General features: G+C 46.6%; 1 protein-coding gene across 4 annotated transcripts in view; it reads right to left on the bottom strand.

Annotated features, from left to right (window-relative positions):
- The window catches only part of Afap1 (actin filament associated protein 1), a 115000-nt gene extending 88238 nt beyond the window's left edge, over positions 1 to 26762 (bottom strand). The window contains exons 1-2 of one of the 4 annotated variants that reach the window (XM_021226454.2): positions 26584 to 26762; positions 13965 to 14136 (exon numbers count right to left, since the gene is read on the bottom strand). The gene's annotated coding sequence lies outside the window, so the exon portion shown is untranslated. The remainder of the gene's footprint in view (positions 1 to 13964; positions 14137 to 26583) is intronic. The other 3 variants (XM_005068850.4, XM_040746981.1, XM_005068851.4) reach the window with 3 other exon arrangements.
- Positions 26763 to 27281: the final 519 nt, after the last annotated feature.

Here is a 27281-nt window from a genome sequence, read left to right as displayed (position 1 = left end):
CTGCGCTAACAGATTTCTCTGTATTTGGCTGACTTTGCCAGCTTGTCATAAACAGGCTTCTGCATCTTTTCTTAATTGTTTATAAATAGCACCAACACCCGAGAATGTAAATCAAGGCAAGCTGTGCCTCCACTTGGCTCTGCTGTGATGGCAGTACATGACAACGGCCAAATCCAGGAGGGGCGGTCCAAGGCCTGCAGTGGATGCCACAAAGCTGCCTTGCATTCCTCTGACAGCCAAGGCGACAGAAGCAACTTGCTGCCACAAAGACAGCTGATTCCTTTGTTCAGCAGATAGATGCTTGCTGGCTCTGTGTTGGTCTGCACTGTCATATCCAGTGAGATTTCATGTAGTTGAGCATCCTGGAATCCCCCACAGGAACATAAAAGTGCTACCAAGTGCATCTTAGAGACACAGGAAAGGAGAGCTGAATACACTGTCCAAGATATCAGGCCAAAAGGAGGCTCTAATCTAGGACAAAGGCAAAGCCCCAAACACCTTCCCCATCACACGGTCAAGATGAGATTCAAGTCCCTTCCAAGAGCAAATATAGAGACATTGTCCTAGTTTGCTTTTAGTTGCTGTGATTAGTGCCATAACCAAAGGCAACCTGGGTGGGAAAGATTCTACTTCAGCTCACAGTTCACAATCCTTCATCAGGGGAGCCAGAGCAGGAGCTCAAAGCAGAACAGAAGCAGAGGCCATGCAGGAACACCGCTCAATGGTTTGTTCCCCTAGCTCACTCAGCCTGTACTCTTATACATCTCAGGCCTATCTGGCTCAACACCACTCACAGTAGACTGGACCCCCCCCCCCCCGCATCAATCGCCAATTCAGGAAATGCTTCATAGACAAGCCACAAGGTCTCCCTTCCCAGATGTGTCAAGTTAACCACTGAGATTAGCCATTGCAGACACACTATGTGAAGTCACAAAGACCAGCCAGTGTTCTGTTCCTCTGACAATGCTGGAACAATCACTCTGGCTAGCAATCACCATGCACTGCATTCTCCTCCATTGTCACCATGATTCTATGAACGTGCTGCCTTTCACCCCCACCCGCTTTACTGATGAGAAAACCGAGGCCCATACAGAAAGGAAGTCATCTATGAACACCTGTCAGGATCTTTTTGGAAATACTCAAAAGCAAATATTCCTTTAATTACAAATGTTTTGCCAGCCCATTCTTTCCAATTTGCTCTTCACTCCTCTCTCTCTGTCGCTGGGTTCCTTGGGTTCTGTTCAGTATTTAACTGTGGGTGTTTGCCTCTGCTTCCATCAGTCACTGGATGAAGGCTCCAGGATGGTTATAGACATCAAGTTCACTATCAGGAATAGGCATTCGAGGTGGTCTCTACACTATTGCTTAGCTTGCCAAACAGCTGATCCAAACAGGGGAGAGCTCTTGGACCCCAGACTGACAGCTGGGAGGCCAGCATGGGACCGATCCAGACCCTCTGAATGTGAGAGTCAATATGGAGGCCTGGGCTACTTATGGGGTCCTGAGCAGTGGATCAGTGTTTATCCCTGGAATACTAACAGACATCGTGTGTCCATAACACAAAGAGGGTTGCTCTCTCTGCCTGAACTCTTAAGGAAGTGCCTGGACCCTACCCTGAATGAAATGATAGACTCTAGATATCCCCTATGCGGAAGGAATTGGCAATAGGGTGGGAGGATGGGGGGGTTGGGGGGTGCGGGAGGAGGGGAGGGAGAGGGAACTGGGATTGACATATAAAACAAGCTATTTAAAATAAAATAAAAGAAAAAACAAACAAATGTTAACCAAACATAAAAGTACTGAACACCAGGGGCTGGAGGGATCGTTCAGCAGTAAGAGAACTGGCTGTTCAAGGATCAATTCCCAGCACCCTGCCTGTAACTCCAGTTCCCAGAATCTGACATCTGTTGGCCTTTGAGGGCATCAGGCATGCAAGTGGCACAGATAGTGAAACTGTGCCTTCCCTATAATCTCTACCCACCACCTTCTCAGCAGCAGCCAAGGTAAACAGCATGCTGAATGCTCCTCAGGAGCCTTTCTGTGCATTTAGAAATAACCACACACACCTAAGTGAAGAAGACCCGTCCATGACCTGGTGTCTGTTTGCTGACCTCTGACTCCTACAGTCCTGGAACAATGCAGAAAGATGAGGCTCCCTGCCAGTGGCCCCTTCCTACAATCACGCATGTGGCTGCAGAGTGTCAGCCCTATTTCCCTACAGCATCCAGAAGCACTTGTTATCTGTGACTGGCAAGGCTGTGCCATCCAGATTCTTCCACAAGGAAGGGTGCACTGCCCTGAAGAGCCATGTTGGGCACTGCATGGGTGACACTCTTGAAAAGCCACCAGTAAAGAAGGAGTAAAGACTGGGCCATGCTGGCCCATAGGTCAATACACTGGTGAACACAGTGTCCTAGACATAGCTACAGGTTCAGGCTTGCCAGGCCCATGGCACAGACCACATCTCTGCTCCAGCAGCTTCCTCCTGCCTTCACTTCCTGGCATTGATTCCCATCATCACCTGCCTCCAAAGACTCCACTTATGATAGCTTTTCTCCTCCTTGAAATGTCCTTGACACCCTTCATTCTTCTCTTTGTCTCCCTACTACCATTTCTTGAGCTATAATTGTAATTATGCAAGATTAGACAGCTCTTTATACATCACATACACACACACACACACACACACACACACACACACATACACACACAGGTATCCTGAAGAGAGGAGAATAACATCCCAGCAAGCAGCCAATGTGTTAGCAGGTGTGCTGGGAGGAGGTGCCTTTGTTAAGGTCCCTAAGACTACCAAGGGTAGTGATCCACAGATACCCCTGGTGGGCATAGACACTCACCCAGGCTAAGATTCTTTGCAACAAGGAGACTCAATACAAAATCAGCAGAGGGTAGGTATGGGTATGTTTGGGAACCAGGAGCAAACTTCCAGAATCTCCTCACTGGGGAATCACACAGGACACACCTACATCTCTGCAGCAATGAGCTGTGACAGCACACATAAGATATTTCTGCAGAACCCAGCAGAGACTCAGAGTTCAGGGTTATCACTGGGGGCAGCTCACACCAGTGCCCTCTACACAATATGTACCAAAACTCCAGTCTCCCAAAAAGAAAGCAAGTATGGGCAAAAACTACATCATCTACACATCCAGCAGAGGCCCAGGGAACCCCCTCCCTCCAGTCAGATCAGGCACCATCCCTGACACAGTCAGCAGACTCCCTCACCCACGGGCCTCTCCTGGAAGGGAGTCCACCGCCATGAGGTCTCTCCACGGCTCTACTCAGTACCCTGGCACTGGCGTCAGTTTGTGCCTATGGACTCTCATCTGTTTACTTTATCTGCTCCAGCCTTCCTGCAGGAGATCCTCTCTAAACGCTGAGCCAATTCTCAGATCTTTTTGCACAGGAAAACTATTGAAATTCTGATACTGGAAAACAATAAAAGACATCAGAGAAAGGCAGAAAGGAAGAAGGCAAAACAAGAATGCCAGAGAAGAAATCAGGGTCTCACAGGAGTGGTGCGGAGACAGGTGAACAGTGAGCTGTCCCTGAGGCTCCCACCCACCCAAGGGAAACGCCAGGGCTCTGTGGGGGTTTCACTGACACACAGACCTCCACGGGTGGGACCTCAGTCGTCAGAGGATTCATCTTCCTTACAAACCGCACTGTGTCTAGGAACACAGCCCTTTCTACCTGCACTTCCTTCTGACAACCTGCGCGAGAAAACAGGATCTCAGACGACCTTAAAGTTCAGGTACGTGGAGCTGGAGTATGGAAGCCCCGAGTTCCAGCCATGGATCCACTCTCAGCATTAATCTTATCCATGAAAGGGAGGAAACACTCTATCATAGCTGCAAGAGTCAAATGAAGACACAGATGCGTACGATTCTGTTCAATAACAATGCTGTCAATATTAGAAAACCCTCGAGTAATCTTTCAGCAGTGCCTACTATGTGCCAAGTTATCAGGTCAGACCTTGGAGACACAGGAGACTGGAGACTGTGTGAAAAAAAGAAAAACAGTGAGGGGTGAGGAGGAGGCTGCTTCTATAGTAGGCACATCTGGGGTCAGAAGCCTGGGTCTGAACCCCAGAACCACCACTTGAGGGTTCAGTGACAGCAAGGTTGATAACAATCAACTTAACATTTGAAAACAGCCAGGCAGAAAGTTCCCAACACTAAGAAATGGTATGATCATGGTGACAGACCAGCTGGCCATTCAGATCTGATCATTATCCACGTGCTGCAATGTTACTTTGCTCCACACGCACCTATAATTACCGTGTGTCCTTTAGAAATAAAATGGAAGGCCTGGTGTGGTGCAACATGCCTATGATCCCAGAACTTGAGAGGTAGAGGTCCAAGGATCTGGAATTCAAGGTTAGCCTTAGTTTCTAAACAAGTTAGAGTCCAAACTAGACCACATGACACACTGACTCAAAAGTGTCAAAATGAATGAAGACATAATTGTTTGAAAAGCATTCTGTGGCAAGGTGTCTAACTCTACTGTGCCTCCCTCTTCTTACCTGTAAAACAAGGCTAATCACAGTACTTTATGGTTCTCACGGCCTAGAATGACATTAAATCAGTGAAAACATCATGGTGTGGGGCTCGATTGCACCTATAAAGGCTTCAAAAACGCAAGCAGGTTTGGAATTTTCCAGAATGAAAAGTAGAAAGGACTGTCACAGACATTATCTTTCTGACCCTTGGAACACCTCTCCTAAGACAGCACAACAAAGACAAAGGGCCTTGGGGACCCTGTGACTTACCGGCAGGGAGGGAATTACCTCCTTTCTCCACACTCTATCTAGCCTCACACCAGTTTTGCTCCTAAACATTGGAAGAAATGGCAACTTGGACACAGAATAATGGACCTAGAACCACCGGCCCACAGAACCAGACTGCTTCGTTCACAGGCCTAAGAGGTCTCTCTCTCCTGGACTGCCAAGGCAAGAATCCAAGACTAGGAGCCTGGAGCACCATGCTCAACGGCTGGCAGGTCATCTTTAGAGAAATCATCCCATGAAATTAGTGTCACACTTTTCAAAAGGACAGTGTGACTTTTATAGAACCATCTACTCCACTTGGAAGGAAGGTCAAATAAAACCACAGAAGGAAAGCACACTCACACAACAACAAATTAAATTCATCTGTCATAGGCTCAAGCCTCAAAGCCCTCTGGGCACACAGATGCTCTTCTGAGCTGAAATTGAATTGCAAGGGACAAATAGATTGACTTGTTGAAAGAGATTTAAAAAAATAAAATGTCCCATGTAAAAATTCCTTTACCTTGTTTTTTTTTTTGTTTTTTGTTTTGTTTTGTTTTGTTTTTTTGGTTGGTTGGTTGGTTTGGTTTGATTTGGTTTGGTTTTTCTGGTTTGAATGTCTTATCTGGTTCATAAGACAGCACATACTGATGACATGTACACCTTGGTGGGACCAAATCAGGCACTACAGCAATGCAAATAGCTACTGTAGTCCACCTTTGTGAAGCTCACAATTCACAAGGGAGGGCTGGGTAGAGAAGGATCAATCAGGTACAATTCCAATCCACAGATGCACTGCTTACAGCAATGGTTCTCAACCTGTGGGTCGACCCTCCTTAGGTCAAAAGGACCCTTTCACAAGGGTCATATATCAGATATCCTGCATATCAGATTATTTTCATTATGATAGATAACAATAGCAAAATTACAGCTATGAAGTAGTAACAAAATTTTATGGTTGGGGCGTCACCACAACATAAGGAACTGTAAAGGTTAAGAACCACTGGCTTACAGCAATGCCAGCTCTAAGAATCTGGGGCCCTAGGAATTTCAGCCCTATTCCAAGCTCCACCAGGACCCCAGGCCAGCAGCTTCTGTGAGCCATAGGAAAGCCATGTAGGAAGGAGGAGGCCTGTCCTGCCCTTTTCACAGAACTCCTGTGGGCAGAAGATAAGATCTTGGGTTTTAAAAGCCTGTAAGAAACCACCATTGCCATTAATAGCAACAGGGTGAGATGAGGTCAGAATATTCTCCCCAACAAAGGAAAGGAGCCTGTAACCATGCACGTAGCCAAGCATGGTGGTCCATAAGAGTCCGGGTGATGCCAATGCCCACCTCTTTCACTGCTTCCCTCTCCAAGTGGTCACTCACAAGAGAGGTGCTCAAAGGGAGAGGCATCTGTTCCTGACGGTTTTGATGTTGTAAGAAGTAGATGATGAAGGTGTATTTTCAGCACAGGTGCACTTAGAATTCATCAGAGTTACAGATAAGCAGGAGGCACCACATGTCCCCTCCCTACCCCCTCCCCCAGTCTTAGGACTTGAGGATGGACAGGTACAAGTGGCTGAGCCAGGATCAGAGAAGTCTTGAGCCCCACATCATTCATAAGATGAGGCTGTGTCCTGAGCCAACAGGATGGAGAATCTGGGAATCCGGCGAGTCCTGACCATGGGTGAAGAGCACATTGGCCCTTCTTGCGCTTTTCTCTCAGCTGATGTCTCTGCAGAATTGGGTATTAAAACCTGCTTCATTTTCACAAGTCTCTTAAATTTTTCGCTGTCTTATTGCCCACAATGTCACCCAAACTCACCACTCAGTGAAGCAGTTAGATGTTTTTCACCATTAAATGCTTTCATTAGCCTGGGCAAGGGCTCCTAGCAAAGGTCAAAGAACATCCCAATGTCACATGATGGCATTAAATTTCCTGAACACAACACAGAGAAGTACAGGGCTAGAATCCTTGAATCTACCCCCCTCCACAAAAAAACACAAAGCGATTTCACTTCTGATGTACCGGGTGTAAGCTACCACAGTGTGTCTCCCCTTTCCAGACCACTCCATTCATTCAGAACACTCTTAACTGATACCAGGAGCCTTAGTACAGCTTGGTACCCCACAGCTGAACAAACCACCAATGCCTGCCTCCAGCTCACTGAAGATGATCTCGCCCTAATTCAGGCTGCCAAGTTCAGAAAGTAAATGCAGAAAATAATTCTCTGGTTACCTCATCCTTTGTCCTATCCTGAGGGAGACAGAAATGAGTCTCAATCAAAACAAAACAAAAACACAGAGAGAGGGTTGGAAAGATGGCTCAACACTAAAGACTGCTTGCTGCTCTTGCAGAGGACCCAGGTTCAGTTCCCAGCACCCACAACAGGAGGCTTACAACCATCTGTAACTCCAGTTCCAGGAGATCTGACAACCTCTTCAGGCTTCCAGAGTGTCTTAGTGAGCATTTCTACTGCTGTGATAAAACACAGTGACCAAAAGCAGCTTGGGGAAGAAAGGGTTTATTTCAGCTTACATGTCCTGATCACAGTCCTTAATGGGGAGACGTCAAGACAGGAACTCAGGGCAAGAGACAAGAGCTGACGCAGAGGTCATGGAGGAGTGCTGCTTGCTGCCTTGCTCGTTCACCAATAGCCTCTCCTGGGATCACTTCATGGACTCCAGCCTACCACACAGTGCAAAAGCCTCAACTGCTCTCCATGATCCCTTTATGCCTTCAAAGTCAGTACCATCTGGCTGACTGCTCCATTACCAAGTTTTTCTGCCAGTATGAGGTATAACCTTGGCCCCCAATGGACCACAGCTTCTGTGTGCTGACCCTGAGAAAACCCTTCCAGAAAAATTTGCCTCAATGATGCCCATCCCTTCTTAATCATAGCTGATTCTTTTGCCCCAGCTGACCACTATAAATTGTCCCTGTAAAACAGAGGTTTCCTTTAGTGGTTCTTAATTCAAATTACTACATAAATGGATATAAAAGAATCTTTGCTTCCCTCTGAAACTTCACAAGACAGACCTCCATTGTCTACACTGCTGTTAGTATTCTTATCTTCCAAGTTCCTACAAAAGCCTATTAAGCACTAAATTCAGTGACTTCCCCCGCTCAATGTTCCCAAGTCCTTCCACAATCCTCCCAAAATATGATCAATCTATCACATTAATACCCCAACTCCTGGTACTAATTTATGTCTTAGTTGGGATTTCTATTGCTCTTATAGAACTCCAAGACCAAAAGCAACTTGGGAAGGAAAAGGTTATTTCATCTTATAGCTTGGCTTGTAGTCTATATCAACTAGGAAGACAGGGCAGGAACCTGGAGGCAGAAAGAGACCATGGAGGAATGCTATTTGTTGGCTTTGCTTAGCCTTCCTTCTTATAGCATCCAAAACCACTAGCCCAAAGGTAGTACTTCCCCAATGAACTGTGTCCACCCACATCAGTCATCAATCAATAATATATACTACAGACCAGTGTATAGGCAAATCTTATAAAGGTATTGTTCCAGTTAGGAATCTCCCTCCAAATGACTTGAGCTTGTAGTCAAATTACTATAAACTAGACAGGACATTTGTGCACCAGGTACACATATGCTGTACTCACATACATGCAGGCAGACACTCATACACATAAAATATAAGTAAATCATTAAGGGGTTAGGGGACCTGGAAAGGTGGCTCAGTGGTTAAGAGCACTCACTATTCTTGCAGAAGACATTGGTTGGTTCCAAGCACTCACATGATGGCTCACACCATCTGTAACTCCAGTTCTAGGGAATTCTTCTAACTTCCACAGCACCAGGCACATATGTATACATACATGCAAGCAAATATTCATACACATAATATAAAAATAAGTAAGAACAAAAGGAGCCTTACGTATCATATACACAGCCTCCCTCTCCACAGCTAAGCATGTAATGCCCATGGAAAGGAACAGACTAGACTGGCTTCAGGATAGAGCCAAATTCACCAGTGAGGCACTAGACTCCAGCTTAGAGAATATACCATGATACGAATATACCATGATACTACACTACTTCTAATGAAGGAGGAAAAGGCTGAGCACAGGCCATCCCAACCACATCACAGCCATTCATCAGGTCAAATGGAACTGGTGGAAAGACCTGTGCTTCCCAAGCACTGTAACTGGCTACATTTCATCACTGTATATTTCACAGCATAACTTGAGACTTTTCCTTTATTCTGTTAGAATATGAATTCAGATGTATAAAGAGTATATAATATGCACTGGCTGTTGAGAGGTGCTGGGGACTCAACACTGACAAGAACAACAATCCCTGTTCAAGAAGAGGTGGTAGGCTAAGGAGGAATAATGGAGAAAGAGGCTGATGAGAGAGTTAATAGAATGAAGGGGGGCTGGATGAGAAGCACCCACCTGTGCTGGGTAGCACCTAAAGAACACCATTTGAGGGTTACATGTCACCCCCAGGTGACTGAGGATGCTGCTATCAATTGACTCCCTTGGTTCCAGGAATCATGGTTGTGTGGTTTGAATAGGAATGTGCCCCCATAGGCTCATAGATTTGAATGTTTGGTCATTAGGGAGTGGTGCTACTTGATAGGGTTAAGAGGTGTGACTTTGTTAGAGTAGGTGTGACCTTGTTGGAGGAAGTTTGTCACTGAGAGTGGGTGTTGAAGTTTGAAATGCTCAAGTCAGTCCTAGGATCTCTCTTTCTTCCAGATGCTTGCCCAATCAGATGTAGGACTCTCAGCTACCTCTCCAGCACCATGTCTGCCTGTGTGCCGCCATACTCCCCACTATGACGATAATGGAATAAACCACTGAAACTGTAAACAAGCCTCAATCAAATGTTTCCCTTTATAAGAGCTGTCAGGCAGTGGTGGCACATGCCTTTAATGCCAGCACTCAGGAGGCAGAGACAGGAAGATTTCTGAGTCTGAGACTGGTCTGATCTACAGAACAAGTTCCAGGACAGGCTCCAAAGCTACACAGAGAAACCCTGTCTTAACACACACCCCCAAAAAAGACTTGCCATGGTCATGCTGTCTCTTCACAGCAAAAGAATGTTGACTAAGACAATGGTCAAAGAACTCACAGCATATAGTTAAGGAGAAGAAAGCAAAGCAATGAACCAAACATCATGAAGATTAAAAATCAGCTTTTAGTAGCAATGGTCCAATTATAAAAATCCTTTAGATATAATGTATTTGGTTTTAACTTGTATGTTTAAAACTCAAGTATCCCAGGGCACAATATTTTAGTAGTAAAGTAATGCTACCAGTTAAAATTTAAAATAAAAATACCCATAGTTCAAGACCTAAGGATGAGTTATCTTTGACAAGTTTATTTCCTTTGTTTGGTTTTATTGCCAACTTAACACAATCTAGAATCACCTAAGAGGAAGGACCCTCATTTGATTGCCTCAATCCAATTAGTTTATTGCTGCTTGTATGAGAGGCTGTCTTGATTTATGATAGATATGGGAGGCCCCAGAACACTATGGGTAGCACCTTCCCTAGGCAGGTGGGTCTGGGCTGTGTAAGAAAGCTAGCTAATCCAGAGACAGTGAGCAAGCTAGTGAGCAGCATTCCTCCACACTTTCTGTTCTAGGTTCCTACATGACTTCCCTCAGTGATAGATTTCAATCTGGAAGTGTAAGCCAAACAAGCCCTCAGGTTGTTTTTGTTTGTGGTGTTTATCACGGCAACAGAAAGAAAACTAAAATTTGCAATATTTATGTTGGAAAATGACAAGGATGATGAGGGTGGTGGGGCCACGGCAGCTTCACAGAATGCTTCCAGGGCTGGCACTGAGTTGAGTGGTTTACACATATGCATGGAAACCTCAGACAATCCTTCTGGACAGCAACAGCCCATTATCCACTTCATAGATGAAGCCAATTAGATGCAGACAAGTTTTTGCACTCACCTAAAATTAAATGGCTTTTGGGGAGGCTGAAGACCAACCCTTGCTAAGGAAGTACTGTTGTTTACGAACCATCCCTCACAGTGCTGGGGGGACAAGAACCCAGTAAATACCTGCTGAGTACTTCATACTCAAGGCTATCCCACACACTGAAATGGATGTATGGTGGTCTTGCAAAATTAACATCAACTTTCCTCCTCCATGGAGAGAGGGGGAGAGGCGTCAGAACAGAGTGAAGGTCAGTGAGTGTGCTCATGGAAGATTCCAGAAGAATGGCGTGGCAAGCTGTCCCCATGGTGTCTGCATGATGCTGACATCACTTGAAGCAAGGCACAGCTGGGGAAAGGCAGCAGGACTGCCTCTACCTGCGATACCAGTTCACCTCAGACCAAGGTCCCTCTTGCTGTACACTGGAACCATTTAAGAGACTCTCAAAGCAATAGCTCCCTACACTCCCCACCCACAGACTCTACCTCAGTTGGCCTGCTTTATAAGCAAGTGTGTGTTTCTCAGAGACCCCCAGAGGCAGCCGGGGTTGCTAGTCCCAGGCATTCACACACTTGGCCCAGCTCAACATACTCATTGAGATTCTGAACACTAGAGAACAGCTCAGACAAGGCAGCCTCTACCCCTTGACAACCTGTGACCCTTTGCTTTCTTCTTTGGGATAAAGAAACCAGGATCTCTGATTTATTTCACTCAAACCAAATAAACTCGCAGGTGAAGAGAGATTTGGGCATAGACCTCTACACAAAATACTTCCTGTTGCTCCCTGTCAGAAGCCTGGGGACTAACTGAACCCGGGGAATTCTGAGAGGAAATTCATGTCTGAACCACAGGGAAAGTGCAACTGTGCACACACACCCCAAAGCACATCAGCAGCTCAGATCTACCATCCTAAAAAAGGGGGGAAAGGAGGACAGAGCAGAACAAAACGAGACAGCTCTGCTGGTCTACTCCCTCACTGCCACTACTGGCTCTGACCTGAGCCCCGGGACAGGCACAAAACAGAAAAGGTGATGGCACTGTAGCTGCAGAATCTACCTCAGGAGAGAGGCTAATGAAAGAATTCCAGCCACAGACCAAGAAAGTGAGTGAAGAGTCACTTTCTCTGTTCTTAGGAGATGGGAAGGGCAGTGGACACACACACACACACACACACACACACACACACACACACACACACACACACACACCAGATGAGGGAACATTTAAGGTGTTTCACACCTTCACGTGCTCCACAAATAGCAATTCAAGCATCATTTCTTGCAAACCTTGTGACTTGTCCTGCATCACTAATCTTTCTAGAGGCCCTTTGCTGTTAGGAATGTAATGGATGAGACCAGAGTAGGCTAAAACATGTATTAATGTAAGAATAGAGGGCTTTGGTGTCCCTTTGGATGCCACCCCACCCCACCCCCTGACACCTGTGTTCCTTTCATTGTCTCAGCCTCTTGGCTGACCCAGAATTCCCCAGAAAGCTAGCAAGCTGGCAGCCCTGCCACTGACTGCTCTGAGGCCACAAAAGCCATAAAGCACTGAGCTGACAGGATCCATCTGCCTCTCACAGTCTTCTACTTGTCATGCAGGTCACTCTGTGAGCAGACTGGCTGGGAAAGGCTTTTGCAGGTTACCAGAAATGGACTCCTCTCTTCTGTCCTCCTTCCTAGGAGTGCAGACTGCCTGGAGAGCAGAGAGATGAGAGGGTTTTTTTCCTGCCAGACACGATGTGCGTTCCTCCCCACTGGAGACACCCCACCACACGCAGGCAGGAGCGTGTGCCTCCTCCCCACAGCTACACTGTGGGGCAGGTGTCTTAGGTTACTGCAGCTTGCCATGAAGACCTAAGTGGGCTGTCTCAGGCTGGACCTCGCCCAGGGGGTCACAAGCATGACCATGCCATACCTTTCAGGTCTTCAGGCATATTACAGATGTGCTTTCTTCAAATCCCAGAGAAGCTGTTTACACAGCTGTATTCCCCAGAGATGTGGTGCCTTACAGGCTTCAGAGCCACATCACTGTGTGTCTCACCGGCTCTCCCTGTGACCTCGAGAGACACGCCGCTTCATTAGCTCCAGTTTCATTGAGAATCAAACCAAGAGGGGTGAGAAATGGTTCAGCAGTTACGAGCACTTCCCACTCTTGTAGAAAACCCAAGTTCAGTTCCCACTTGTGATGCCTCACAATTGTTTGGGACCCAACACCCTCTTCTTACCTCTGAAGGCATTGCATTCATATGCAATGCTCCCACACATAGTTAAAGATAAAAAAGCTTAAAAAGATAAGAACACCAAATTCACAAAAATTCAGCAAGTTTTCCAATACCCCTCTTGTTAGAAGCAAGACATAAAGATCTTTTGACTCTGGAACCAATACTTTGGCCAATGTGCCACGCAATCCCTGTGGGGCTGGGAGTCTTCCCTGACCTTAAAACTGCAAACAGAAATCTCTCACATGTCTTCCTCACAGAAGGCAATTTATAAATCACCAACTGTATTTGGGAAAGTGCACAGGCCACTTTCCAATGTACCTTCATTTGTGTCCTGGACAGATCGTTCTAAGGCAGAGGGGAGAGGGGCATGAGACGTCTTTACTGAGGGCAGAAAAACAGTGCAGTCAGCAGTCACAGCCACACGCATCCATCCCTAAAAAGCTGTATGTGAGGAAACGTAACATGAAATCCAATCAAACACAGACATGAAGAGGGGAGAAGAGAACAAAACGGCTCTGGAGAGATGGAGAGGTGAAAAGCACATACTGTTCTTACAGCGGGCCTGGGTTCAGTTCCCAGCGCCCATGTCAGGTAGCTCATAACCACCTCTAACTCCAGCTCCAAGGGATCTGACAGCTCTGGCCTCCTCAGACAACACCTACACTCACATTCACACTCATGCTCACATGTATGCACATGCACACACACATGCACAATTAAAACTAAACCACCTTTAAAAAGAAGAATGACAGAGGTTTGAAAGACAGGAGAACTCAACTCATCTCCCATTCCCCACACACATGGACCACAGTTGTCTCGTCTTGTCATTGCCCTTGAATGACATCCTGATGTTCCAGAATAAAACTACTATGTACACACAGGTTTTGAGTGACCATATCTTCTTTTCTCTGGGACAAATGCCCTTGAGTGCAAACGCCCATTCACACAACTCCCAGTTTGGCTTTGTAAGAGACTGGCAACATGCCTTTGGAGGACTACCCCACTTTCCTTTCCACCGGCACCTTTGACCCAACTTCACACAGCACTTACTATTTTTCAGAAAGAGTCCGTTTGGGGCCAGGATCCATGAGATTCCACCTTTCTGTGATTGGTCTACTGTGTCACTTGCTGGCCATGGGGCTGCGAAGTTCCTTTAACCACAAGAGCACGCTGCCTCATTGCTATCAGGATAAACGTCCCTTGCCTCAGGTGGACTAGGAGCCTGGCAGGGAGAACAACAAGGCAGGATGACTATAGCCGTCAATGTCTTCATTGGAGCCGCACAGGAGCTCCCTCACTCTCTGCTCAGATAATCAGCAGAGAAGAGCATACAGAATGGCCAAATGGTTGTTGGGTTTCTAATTTAATAAAAAAGAATTTTTAAAGCATAGGAAGAGATGGTTTGGGAGGAGAGGGGGGGCGTGAGGGACAACAGCCTTCACAACACCCATCCTTAATTTCTTGATCAGCAATCACCTATCCTATCATGGCAGGACCTCCTCACCACCAGCTTCATCCACCTGGACCACCTCCTTGACAGTGTGCAAAAGTCAGCAGCACCTCAATGTGAGCAATGCGGTTTGGATAGGAGAGCTGCAGACAATTTCCCCCAAGAAACCACAGCACAAAAGCTACAGCTGCCATAATACTCAGTGGCAAAAACTGATGTCATGCATTTCCTACAGGGACTGCCTCATAAAGCCTGCAGGGCAAGCAGTGGTCACTAGCACAGTCAAGGTAAATCCTAATATTTCAGAAAGACTTCTCAGACCTGGGGAGCCCCAGGCACTTTGTTCCCCTGCACCGACAGGTGTCTCAGAAGTGCATTTTCAGAAAAATAATATTCTCTAAATCTGAAATTCCCTCTCAGAAAAAAAATGTTTGCACTCTGGAAAAGAAGACAAGAAACAACTCATTCAGCATGCTTGCCACGAAAGCAGATGGACACAATTCCATCTCCAGCAACAATGTAAAGAGCCAGGTAACAGCACACACACACACACACACACACACACACACACACACAAATCCATGAATACACACACACTGAATACACAAGTGGAAAAATCTAAAAGGAAATATACTCAACGGTTATTGACCCATCAGGGCAATACTTCAGTTTCACAGCAGCATTCATGAGGTGAACAAATTCTGAAATTATCGGATAAACTCAGGCCCTAGTCTAACACATACTATGAGACCCAGTAAATTATTGTATCATCTAATCTTTCCACCTATAACATGACAAAGAATAAAACATTTGGTCAAGGAATAGGAAACAGGCCATCACACACATACTGAGAATAAAATAGAACCTGATAAAGGGAATCATCTATGCCAATCAAAATTCATGTGTGCATTTTTTATCCCACCTCTAGGAATTCAACCCACAGACATGAAAATCCAAGAGAACTAGGAGCAACACAGCACAGCTTGTTATTACAGAAGACTGGGAATGACCTTTCCAGGAATGGTCCAGGGAGACAGCACAACTCTACAGTAACACTATGAGTGACCACACTTCCATGGATGCTCAGCTGAACACAGCCTCCTGGATGCATTCAAAAGGAAGCTGCAAGGGTTCCAGAGCAGCCAAGAAAAAGCCTTGAGAATGGTGCTGCATTGCTTAGAGTCAGGGTATGTGACACAAGAGTCACTGCCTTATTATAACTACGAAATCTAATACTGCCTAATAGGCTGAAGCACTGCACTAGTCAAGCTCAGGGGTAAGTGCTGTCAAAAGAGGCACAGTTGAAGGATGCCCTCAGAGGCAGCTGTGACTGGGACATCACAGATCAATGCTGAAAGACAGCTGTTGGAGGTGTGAATGGTGGTAAAGAATGAGACGACAGAAGCAGCACATGACAGGGCAGGGACACAGAAAAGCACAAGCCACTAAGTGCTTTAGGAAAAGGTTGAAGCTACTGACTTGATTATGAGTTGATGATGGCGACTAAGAGGCTGAATGCTAACTTGGAGTCTGCACCCAGATTATGAGCCTTGAAAGAGGCTTGTGACTTTACCCTGCACCGTAACAGTGGAAAAGACTGAGGGATGCTACACACACACACACACACACACACACACACACACACACACACACACACACACACCATGTAGGTCATCAATGGGAAAAGAAAAAACAGGAAGCTGTCTGATGCAGGGAGCCTGGCTTATAGAAGGAAGGGAATCATCAGGAATTATCAGGTTCTATTTTATTCTCAGTATGTGTGACGGCCTGTTTCCTATTCCTTGTCCATCTTTATAGACAAAAGAATGTAAAGCTGTATCTATTTTTAGGGCACTATCAATGTTCTACAACCCTATCTATATCTGTCTGCCAGCTGCCATAACAAAATCTCACACCCTGGGTGGCTGAACAACAGAAACATATTTCTCAGCGTCTGGAAGTCGGGATGTCCAAGATCTGGCTCCTGGAGAGGCCGCTCTTTCTGCCCTGCAGACAGCCACCTTTCTCAAGGATGGAGGCAAAGAAAGCTCTCTTGTGTCTCTTGTCAGGGAAATGACTTCATCAGAAATTCCTCCCCACCTCATCTAGCCCTTGATTCCATCACACTGGTGTTAGGGATTTATCATTAGCATGGGGGAGGACACAAAGTCCAGTCCCTGCCTTTCAATAATTCCTAAAATAGCAACAAAAGGAGTAAAAAAAGCAATAATGCACCTGTAAGTAAATAATAAGCTGATCCTTTTATTATCTGATGACATATAACAGCCAGTCTATGATAAATGTCTACGATATGAAGAGTTGGAATCAGAGGTAAATGAAAGTCAGCCTGGCAACGTGGTGCACACCCACTACACCTCCACTTTGGAGATGGAGACAGGAATATCAGGAATAAGGCCAGCTTGTGCTGCATAATGAGTTAGAGGCCAACCTAGGCTCTACAAGACTCTGAGTCAAACAAAAAAGGAAGTTAGTCATAAAACAGCATCACTATCAGCCACATAGTTGCCTTCTCACAATCCCATTGTGTCAGAGTGTTCTTTTCTAATTATTTTATTTTTATTTTATGTGTATGAGCATTTTGCCTTGTAGTAACTTGAATGAGAAATGTCCCCTGCAATAGACGTGGGCATTTGAACACTTGAGCCACAGTTAGTAGCACTGTTTGGGAGTACTGAGTTAAACAGCCTTACTGGAGGAAGTATGTTACAGAAGGTGGGCTTTGGTTTCTAAAGCCTTATGCTCCTTCCTGATCACACTCTACTTCTCACTTGCAGTTGAGTGCTCCAGCCGCCACGTCTGCCACTGACTGTCATGCTTTTCTACTAGAATGGTGTCTAGTCTCTCTGGAACCTTAAGCTCAAACAAACTCTTTCTTCTATAACACTGGTTCTCAACCTGTGGGTTGTGACCCCTTTGGGTTGAATGGCCTTTTCTCTGGGGTCATATACCTGCCTATCAGATATACACATCACAATTCACAACAGTGACAAAGTTACAGCTATGAAGTAGGAATGAAAATAACTTTATGACTGGGAGTCACCACAACATGAGGGACTGTGTTAAAGGGTTGCAGCTTTCGGATGGTTGAGATCCACTGCTCTATAGGTTGCCTTGTTCATGGCACTTTATCACAGCAATAGAAAAGTACTAAAACTGCCTGCATTGTTTGTCTGTGCATCATTTTGTGCCCGGTACTGGCAGGGGCCAGAAGAGGCTATTGGGTCCCCTAGAAGTAGAGTTACAGATGGTTGTGATCCACCATGTTTGTGCTGGAAACTGGACTCCATCCTCTGCAAGAGCAGCAAATGCTCCTACCCACTGAGCCATCCCTCCAGCCCCACAGAACACTGCTCTGTCTCCAGCATCACTGTACCCCAGTCTACATACACATCAGGAAGAACCCTTCCAAGTCACAGACTTCACAGAGTCCTTTGTTCCAACAGCAGAGGTCACAAAAGGAGCTGCACTAAGGAGCTGACCATACTAAGGCTGACACATAAAAATCTAAAAATGCAGATATTTTGCATGCAAATTAGAAAATAAAATAGCTCTTAAGGAATCTAACTAAATCTTTGAAACCAGATTGGCATGTGTGCTTGTGCCTGTGCATGTGCCTCTGCGTGTATGTATACACATGTACTACATATCTTCCCCCTCAAGGACTATAGGAGTGCTTGAAATTTAAAACATAATGATAAAATTTTCATACAGAGTTCTAGAGAGAAAGTTGGGAAAATATTCCTAAAAAGGAATACACAGTGCTTCAAGGGCTCCTGCAGAGGTTCCATCATGGAAACTGACTGGTTACAATGCTGGCCATTGCTGATTAGCTCAGCCTCTAGCCCCGTGCTCCCCAGAGGCTGGGAGGTGGGGCTGAGATTCTCCACCCTCATCCTGCCTTGAAGATCCTGGCAGCCAGCCCTGAGCCTGAAACCTCCAGTCATCTCACTGTTATGCAATCCTATGGCTCTAGGAATGCCAAGGGCCTCGGATGCTTTGGACACTAAGACAGAGTATCAGAGGAAAGATGTTTCTATCACCTCCATCACTCCAAACAAAGAATCAAAACACAAGACTATACTTAGGAGGATGGAGGGCAAAGAAGTAGGCATCAGGGGTTGGGAGCAGAGGGGGTGACCCCAATCCTCTCCTTCCACAGTCCCAATCTCACATGCTCTCCCTGTCTCTCCCTGCTCCCACTTCCTGCTTCTCTCCTCCCTCTCCTCTCCCAGCTCTCCCCTTCTCCTCTCTCTTCCCCCCTCTCTCTCCCTCCTCTTCTCTACTAAAACATTCAAAGTGATGATCCCTAGGGATAAGCGCTGGGGTGGACAAGGGTAGGGTTGACTACTATGTTTTTGTTTTAAACTTTGAAGAACTTTTGACTCTTAAAACTGTGCGCTTGTGCAACTGTGTTTAAAATGGGTATTTAATGTTTAAACAGAACTCTGAGACTTGACTGACAAGACGATAGTACTAAGTGTGCATTCCTAAACTTTAGGGAGCCCAGGCACCTTGAAGACATGTGGAAAGCTGTAAATCCTCTCCCAGGAAACACACACCCATATGCACAGGAGTTCAGGGCATTCCTCAGTCCACCAAGCTCAGGGTCTATCTTGAAATTAAATGTCTGGACTCCTTATTGCTACTATTCATTTTTTTTTCTTACAAGGTGAGGGTGAGACCCGGGGCATCCTACACCCTAGGAAGCACTTCACTGCTGAGATACACCCCAGTCCAGATTCCTGTTGGCTCTGGTTCCTCCTAAAATTCCTTTCAGAGAAGAGATCTCCTTTACTACCCAGAGATGGGAGTGGTCAGGGAATTGAACTTAAATGAGAAACAATCAAAAGGGCTTACACTTGGTGGTCCTCTCCAGTGTCCCCTAGCCCAGAGACACACTGACTACCATTAAGGAGACCTGAGCATGATTTACTGGGCTTGCCTTCTGCCTTGAAACAGTAGATATGCCAACCTTTACAGTGTGACTGACAGTTGAGCTGACTGAGCTGAGTTCATTCCAGAAACAAGGGGTCCTCCATCTAAACCTGGAGAAGGCAAGGTCCCAAATTCCCCACCTGGGTGTTTCTTCCGCCAACAGAATCTCTCTAAGGACTTCTTGGCAAAACTCTAATCTCAGCAGGTCACATCAGTGCTCCAAAACAAACTTGAGCTGTACATGGCTGATCTGTCTCTGATAACTATAAACCTCCACAGAAAGTCAGAACAATATGTCTTTGTTTTTGAAACAGGGTCTCCATATGTAACCTGGCCTCAAACTCTCAATGTAGCCCAGGCAGGCCTGGGACTCTTGACATCCTGCCTCTGCCTCCAAGGTAAAGGGGCTTGCCATAAAAGCCTGACAACTTGAGTTTGATCCTTAGATCCCAGCATGGAATGGGCAAACCAACTCCTGAAAGTTGTCCTGTAACTTACATGTTTGAGCATGTTTGCGCTCGCACGCTTACACACACACTCAACACAGATACTCACACATACAAACACAGTGGAATCTGTGTCCTTGACAATTTGTTTAAGTGCCTCAGTTTACATGTCTGTGAATAGAAAGTAACAAAGCAACCTCACAGGATGCTGCAATAAGAGGACCAGGTGGTTTCAGTGGGCAGAATGACAAACCACTATAGACACCCATACCCAAACCCTGGAACCTATGACTGTCAAAATACATGGCAATTCCTGGATTATCTAGGTGGTCAATCTAAACACATCAGCCTTCAAATCAACTTTGGAAATTTCTCTGGGGGGAAAGAAACATGCATAGGGAGACCACAGTCTGATCTGAGGGTCACATGTGGCAGCAAAGGAATGAAGGAAGGAAGGAAGGAAGGAAGGAAGGAAGGAAGGAAGGAAGGAAGGAAGGAAGGAAGGAAGGGAAAGAGGGAGGGAGAGAGGACGGTTTTTCAGAGCAAATGGTGGTCCCTGGCTGGTAGGGGAAATGGGAAGCTACTCCTATGGTTGCAAGAAACACCTAATGACCAGTGATACACTGAGCCTCAAGCAACTCTTTTGAGCAATACTATCCTGCCAATTTCTGCCCTGGAACAGTGAGAGATGGTGTGTGTGTTAGGTGGCGTGGTTAACTTTGTGGAACAGTGAGAGATGGTGTGTGTGTTAGGTGGCGTGGTTAACTTTGTGGAACAGTGAGAGATGGTGTGTGTGTTAGGTGGCGTGGTTAACTTTGTGGAACAGTGAGAGATGGTGTGTGTGTTAGGTGGCGTGGTTAACTTTGTGGAACAGTGAGAGATGGTGTGTGTGTTAGGTGGCGTGGTTAACTTTGTGGTAGTCAGAGCAGCAATAGGAAACAAATACAGTTGTGAAATAGCTAGGGTATCCAGCAGTGTGGCATTCAGTAACTTCCTTAAAGTAGAGGCCGAGCTTGGGGTTAAGATTTCATTTAAGAGTAAAGCACTTGCCTAGCAAGTCCAATGTCCTGGGTTCACTTACACACACACACACACACACACACACACACACACACACACACACACACACACCACAAAAGGGAGGGATAGTCATATTCCACCAAAAACAGCAAATCTCAGACTTCCCTACAGTCACAGAGTTCTGGAATTCTAATGTGCCTAGAACACTACAAACTAAGTTTCCTATAATGTATTGCCTCTCGTTTACCCTGTAAGTTGAGCAATACCAGTGTTCCCAGAAAACTGGAGCATAGACCCCCATAAGAAACACTGGCTGTGCTCTGCTGGAGTCCAGGTGTGCTCTCCTGCTGGACTGAGCCCGGCTCTTCCTGTCTGAGCCCCTGGTTACAGTACTGAACCACAGCACTGTGCTTCCACACACCAATTCTGCATGTCTACTGACACCACACAGGATGGTGTGTGTTAATACTTGCATTTTTAAACAGAAATCATTTGAAGCCCACTGCTGAGTTTGTGAGCTCTGTGTTCTCCTATTACAATAATAGAGCAACAAAACTGTTCGGTGGAAGTTGGTGAAGAAATGGGGACAGGACTGACAGCTGGGCCTGAGACACTGCATACCTTCCAAGATGGCCTGGGGAAAGGATGGTCCAAGCCAACCTCCTATTATAAGAGCTGGACTCTCCCTGAGACTTGCTCCTCACTAGTGGGATACTGAGTTGCAACAAGAGTCTACTTTCCTGGTCTTGACCTCTGATTGTCTTGATCTTTGTCTTCCCCAATCTCCAATAAGGGACCTTAGGATCCAGAACATCAAGAAAGAAATCAGCCATTAAAAGAAGGTGCTTGTAAACCAGGCAGTGTTGACACACTCCTTTAACCACAGCACTTGGGAGGCAGAGGCAGGCAGATCTCTGAGTTCTCCACCAGCCTGGTCTACAGAGTAAGATCCAGCACAGTCAGGATTATACAGAGAAACCCTGTCTTGAAAAAACAAAAAAAAAGTGCTGTGGCTCTGAACTATTACAGAAACCACCAAAAGCTCTCTGCTCTCTCTCCTCTCTCCTCTCTCCCTCTCTCTCTCTCCCCTATCCCCCCCCTCTCTCATACACACACACACACACCACACACATTCATACATTCATATGAACCATATAAAACTGGAATTCGAACTTGATGATTTCTTCAAAATGTCTCTTAAACAGTAGTGATCATTCAGGGTGTAAACAATGCTAAGGCTTGTCTCCTGACACCACATCTAGGACACTGTGTGTGTACAGAGAAGCAGAGGAACTTGATCCTTAATGCAGCATTTTTTTATAACTTTGGCAACACAGCATTGTACAACTTTAAAAAATCTTTTATCTTTTGTAATTGAATTGAATTTTCCAAGTAATAGCCTTGTTTTTTGTTTGTTTGTTTTTAAGGTATTACTAAGACCCAAAGCACTTGCACAGATCAAGGAACTGAAGCTGAGAGAACCTGCCTTAAAAAGCCTTGTTAGGGCCAAAATTTAACTCAAGTCCCCTCCTGGAGAACTACAGGAAGCTATCCTTAATACCACTGACATCTACATCCTGTCAGCACACAGGAAGATTCTGGAACCAACAGCAATAACAGGCACAGAGCCCTAATGATGGAGAAGGTAACCCAGGAAACCCTGGGTGGTAGTGACACCACAGACCTAGACATACAGTCTGACAAAAGCCACAACACTGTTATATGAGGGATATGTGGAGATTACAGAGTTATCAAACTCCAGAATACGGGAAGTGACACCATGATTTAAAACCCTCCTGGAAGCTGCAGAAATCTCCCAGACGTAGTGCGGACACATAGCACCTAACCAACATAATGTGTTTGGTGATGGGTGAACATGGGCAAGAAGACAATACTGAAACAGAAACAGTCCTAATCTATCCCTGTCCCCATGCAGTCTCTCCACAAAGATGACTGTCACTTCATCTGGCCAGAAATCAAGGTAACTACAAATGAAAAAAACACCCATCACAATGAGCTTTAGAGGGTTAGAGTTAAGTTAAATATTAAAAAAGAGAGAAAGAAAAGAAAACCACAGAGAAAAATCCAGTGGACTCTAAAGATGCCTCATAAAGTAAACTTCTCCAGTATAACAAATCATGTGGAGTACTGAACAGAAAAAAATTCAAATTAAAAGGGTATAGATCATAATAAATGTTGCACTGAGGCTCATCAACCCTGGACAGAATTGCCATCACTACTTTCAATCCCTGTCATTATCTAAATAATAGAGAGAAACGTGTCCTTTCTATAGACTAACACCAGGCCAGAAGAAATGCTGCACCTCACTACATAGACACAAGGACTAGCACTGAAGTGTTGGTTTCTGCTCCTTTGAACTGAACTTCTCTACCGGTCCCTTAATATCCGATGTCTCTTTTTACATGCACTAAGATCAAATGATGTTTTCCACATTTAGACAGAGCCCAGGATATCTATGCAGGGTACTCTCAAAATTCCACTTGTTTCAGAGTCTCCCAAATAAAATCTCAGCTATAAATCGGGACCTGGAAATGCACACAGTTGGCAGACTTCATATGACAACAGACCAGCAGATGCTCTTGAAAACAGATCTGCACCCAATGATGTCATCAAGCGAGGAATGCGAACAGTGCAGATGCAAACAAAACACGGTTATAAAGGGTTTGCAGGGGCTGCAGTGATGCTTTGGGGATAAGAGTGATGCAAGGACTGAGAGACAGCTCATGGTCAACGTTGCTTGCTGCTCTTGCAATGGACAGAATTTGATTTCCAGCACCCACATGAGGAGGCTCACATCTGCCTGCAGTTCCAGATCCAGGGGATCTGATGCCCTCTTCTAACCTCCAAAAGCATTCCAGCATGTGTGCACACACCCACACCCACATCCACATATACACACACACACACACACACACACACACACAGAGAAAGAGAGAGAGAGAGAGAGAGAGAGAGAGAGAGTGTGTATATAAATCTTTTAAAAGGTAAAAACTAAAATTTAATTTCAAAACAGTATGCAAGACAACACCAAAAAACAAACAAACAATAACAACAAAAAAACAAGCTTCCATCATGGACACCCAACATTTAAAAAATTATTTATTTTAATGTTTATGGGTGTTTTGTCTCCTTGTGTGTCTCTGCTGAATTCATGTAGTGCCCACAGAGGCCAGAGATGGCGTTGGATACCCTAGAGCTAGACTGAGTGGGTGTAGGGACTCAAACCCAGGTCCTCTGCAAGCGCAGCCAGCACCCTTGACCATGAGCCATCTCTTGGCCCTTGTACAACCTTTGTAAAAAGAAACTGAAAAGCAAGGAAGTAACTTGCTCTTTAGACTACATTTTTCAAATATCTCCTTTATTTATACCTTTGCCATAGGCCAACTTCCCTCTGCTATATTTGGTTAAAAAGAATGAAGGTTTTAAGAGCCAAGAATGTTCTTAAAAGTTGTCTAGTTTAAGACCCTCAAAGGTGAGAAGGTTAAAACATAAAAAAGAAACTACCCAGGAACAGTAAATCAATTTCAGGGCCAAAATTAGACTCAATAAACTCTGTTCAAGTACTCTACACCATAAAACAAACCCCAGTGAGACAGGATAAAAAATGTAAACGACTTTGGAGAGTCAAGGCTTTGTAGCTTTAAAACAACATGAAAATACCTGGACTTGTGGTGTAGACAAAGGACCTCTCATCTGGCCCCACCTCCTACTTGCTCCGGAACAAACTAGGTCTGTATCAGTGCATTTTTCAAGCTATGCCAGGTAACCACTTTTGGTTCAAACTCACAAGGCCCCTTTAGTTCAGAATGTAGGTCCTCAGGCAGGACTAACGCAGGGAGTCTCAGAGAGAAAGCCCTCACAGGCAGGGGCTGACCAGAGCAGAGACCCAGAGAGGAGCGGTGGGAGGGCAGAAGCAGTTGAGAGCAGAGACTTAAGTGTGACTCTTATAGAGACCATGATGGCTAGAAGCTCAGTTTGGTATTGTATCCCTGCTTAGGCATAGGCTATCTTTCAGAACAAATTGCAGGTTGCTTACTGAAACTCCTTGTTCCTACTGCCGCCTGCCCTCTCCTCCCCAGAAAACCACTGTCCTGATTTCCACACACACACACACACACACACACACACACACACACACACCCCACCATCATCATCCCTGAGACATGACAAGTGGATTTTAAAATGCTAGAAGAATCGGTAACTAATGAATGGCTTCCACGTTTGTTCGTAGCTGAGGAGGGCCCAGTCTGAGGGGCATCATCATCAGATCCCCTCACTAGACCTCACCCCAGGGATGCCTTCATAAATCTGATCTCCAACTGTAACTGCTTTGGCTTGGTTCCCTGGGTGTGGATTTTCTTGATTCAAATGCACTCTGCAGCCCGCCAAGTTCTTGGGAGAGTTTCCTCCACTTGCCAGGCACTGGCTGGGAGCTACAAAGTCAACTCTGGCTTTCCAGATTTTTTTTTCCTTCCCAACAGAAGAAATCAAGAAGCAGAGGGCAGAAAGGCTCTATTCCCTTCAATCAGCGTGAGGTCCTGAGTTGCCAAGCCTGGAGTTGGAGTAAGAAACTCCCAGCACAGTGACAGCCCCATGCTCCCCAGGGACCAGCAGGGTAAGGGACAGGGATCCGCAGGCAGGCTACTCAGGAGCCTGCACAGCCCTCCACCTCCAGTCTCCCTGCTGCGCTTCAGCTCACTGGGCAAGGACAATACCAATACACATTGAAGAACCGTGGCAGTGGTCCACCTCAGGCCAACTGCGCCCACGCGCACGGGGCTTGGCTCATATCACCGAAACACCAGTGTCCAATGCGTACTCAAAGCAGGGGCCAGGACTGGATGGGGAAACCCTGGGTCGACAAGCCATGGGGCACAGGAAAGACACACACACATGCTAGCGGGGGAAGCAGGATCCCACGCGTGCGTGTCCACGCTGTCACCCTCAGTGACACACGAACAATCAGTACAGGGACAGAAACAGCCTTCTCCACCGACAAGCTCCCCCACTCACTAAGTCCACGTAGTTATCTCCGGAGTCACTCACACCACTTAGATGGCTAGAAGGAGAGGGTCCCTTCTCAAGTCCCTCTCAGTGGCAGTCAACCAGCTACACAATGATGGAGGGCCGAAAGAGACCACTGGTAGGCTGACCAGGACCTGGAGGCGCAGAGCCCTGGGTGCCACAAGACAATGACAGAGTGCACGGACTCGCTAGTGCTCGGGTCCATCAGGGCCGGTCCCCTCGGAGTTCCTGTCCCTCGGAAGCAAAGCGGCGGCCACAACCCCAGCAGCGCACGCCGTGACCCGCTTGGCCGACCACATAGCCAGGGACCACAGTTCAGCCTAGTGACTGCCCTGAGAATCCCAAGACATGGTCTGCTCTTTGGGTCTCCGATGTCAGGATCTTTGCCCAGTCTCTGGAAAACCACCCCTGCCTGCCGAGGCTACCCAGCCTTGTCTGAGGACCCTGCAGGGCCTCGGAGACCCTACATAGCCCTGGGGACTCTGTTCTGTCCAGGGAGGGACCCTACCTAGCCCGGGAGACCCTGTCTAGTCCTGCATAGGGACCCTGCCTTGTCCGGGGATGCCGCCCTGTCAGGAGTCCCTGGTCAGCCCTGTCTAGTAACCTGAAGGGCCTCGGGGACCCTATCCAGCAATGGAGACCCTGCCCAACCCTGTCTAGGGACCCTGCCCGGCCTGGGGCACCCTGCCTGGGGACCTTGACGAGGGATACCCTGGGACACTTTTCGGGTTCAAAGCCGCCGCCTCCTCACCTCAGGATCTAGGTGCTCGTGCGCTCAGGGCGGCGGAAAGGAACGCAGCCCGCGGAGAGCCGGCTGCCTCAACAATGGAGCCCGGGGCGGGGCCCTACGCCGCTCAGTGATCGCCTCCCGGTCGGAGCCCGGCGCAGAGACAGCGGGTGTGAGCTGTGGTCAGAGAACTCTGCGCAGGCGCGTCAGGCCCCGCCCGCCGCCAGAGCCCCGCCCCCAGGAACCTCTAGAACCCGCCCTCTAGCCAATGGCGAGGGAGCTACGTGAAGAGGGCGGGGCCTGGAGGAACAAAGAGAGGTTGGGCGGGGCCGCGGTTCGTGGCCAGAGTCTAGGACCCTTCGCTGACCTGATTAAGCCGCTGGGCTCAGTACTCACGTGGACTCTGCTCAGCTGCTCTTAATGCTCATGTAAAGCTGAGAGCCAGACACAGGCCTGCTAGACAGAAAGGGAAACTGAGGCTCAAGGAGCAAGATCTCCTGCCATCCGTATTACTATCCTCATAGCCTTGTCTGTCTTCTGACCACTCAGCAAACATTTCGAAGAATGTCGATATCGTTAAGAGTGGAAAGAAAGCGAATTTGGGCCCTCCCTTTAGGAGCTGTGCCAAGCAAGTCCGTTTCTTTGCCGCACTTAAAAAGCCCAGTGTTAATATCGTTCCTTTCCTTCAGACCTTTGGTTTTTGCAATCCATCGCTAGGCATG

This window comes from Mesocricetus auratus, unplaced genomic scaffold (assembly GCF_017639785.1).
Source record: "Mesocricetus auratus isolate SY011 unplaced genomic scaffold, BCM_Maur_2.0 Super-Scaffold_100006, whole genome shotgun sequence".
NCBI classification, from domain to species: Eukaryota; Metazoa; Chordata; class Mammalia; order Rodentia; family Cricetidae; genus Mesocricetus; species Mesocricetus auratus.
Note: the sequence above shows the minus strand (reverse complement) of the source record. Positions and strands in the feature narration are given on the sequence as shown.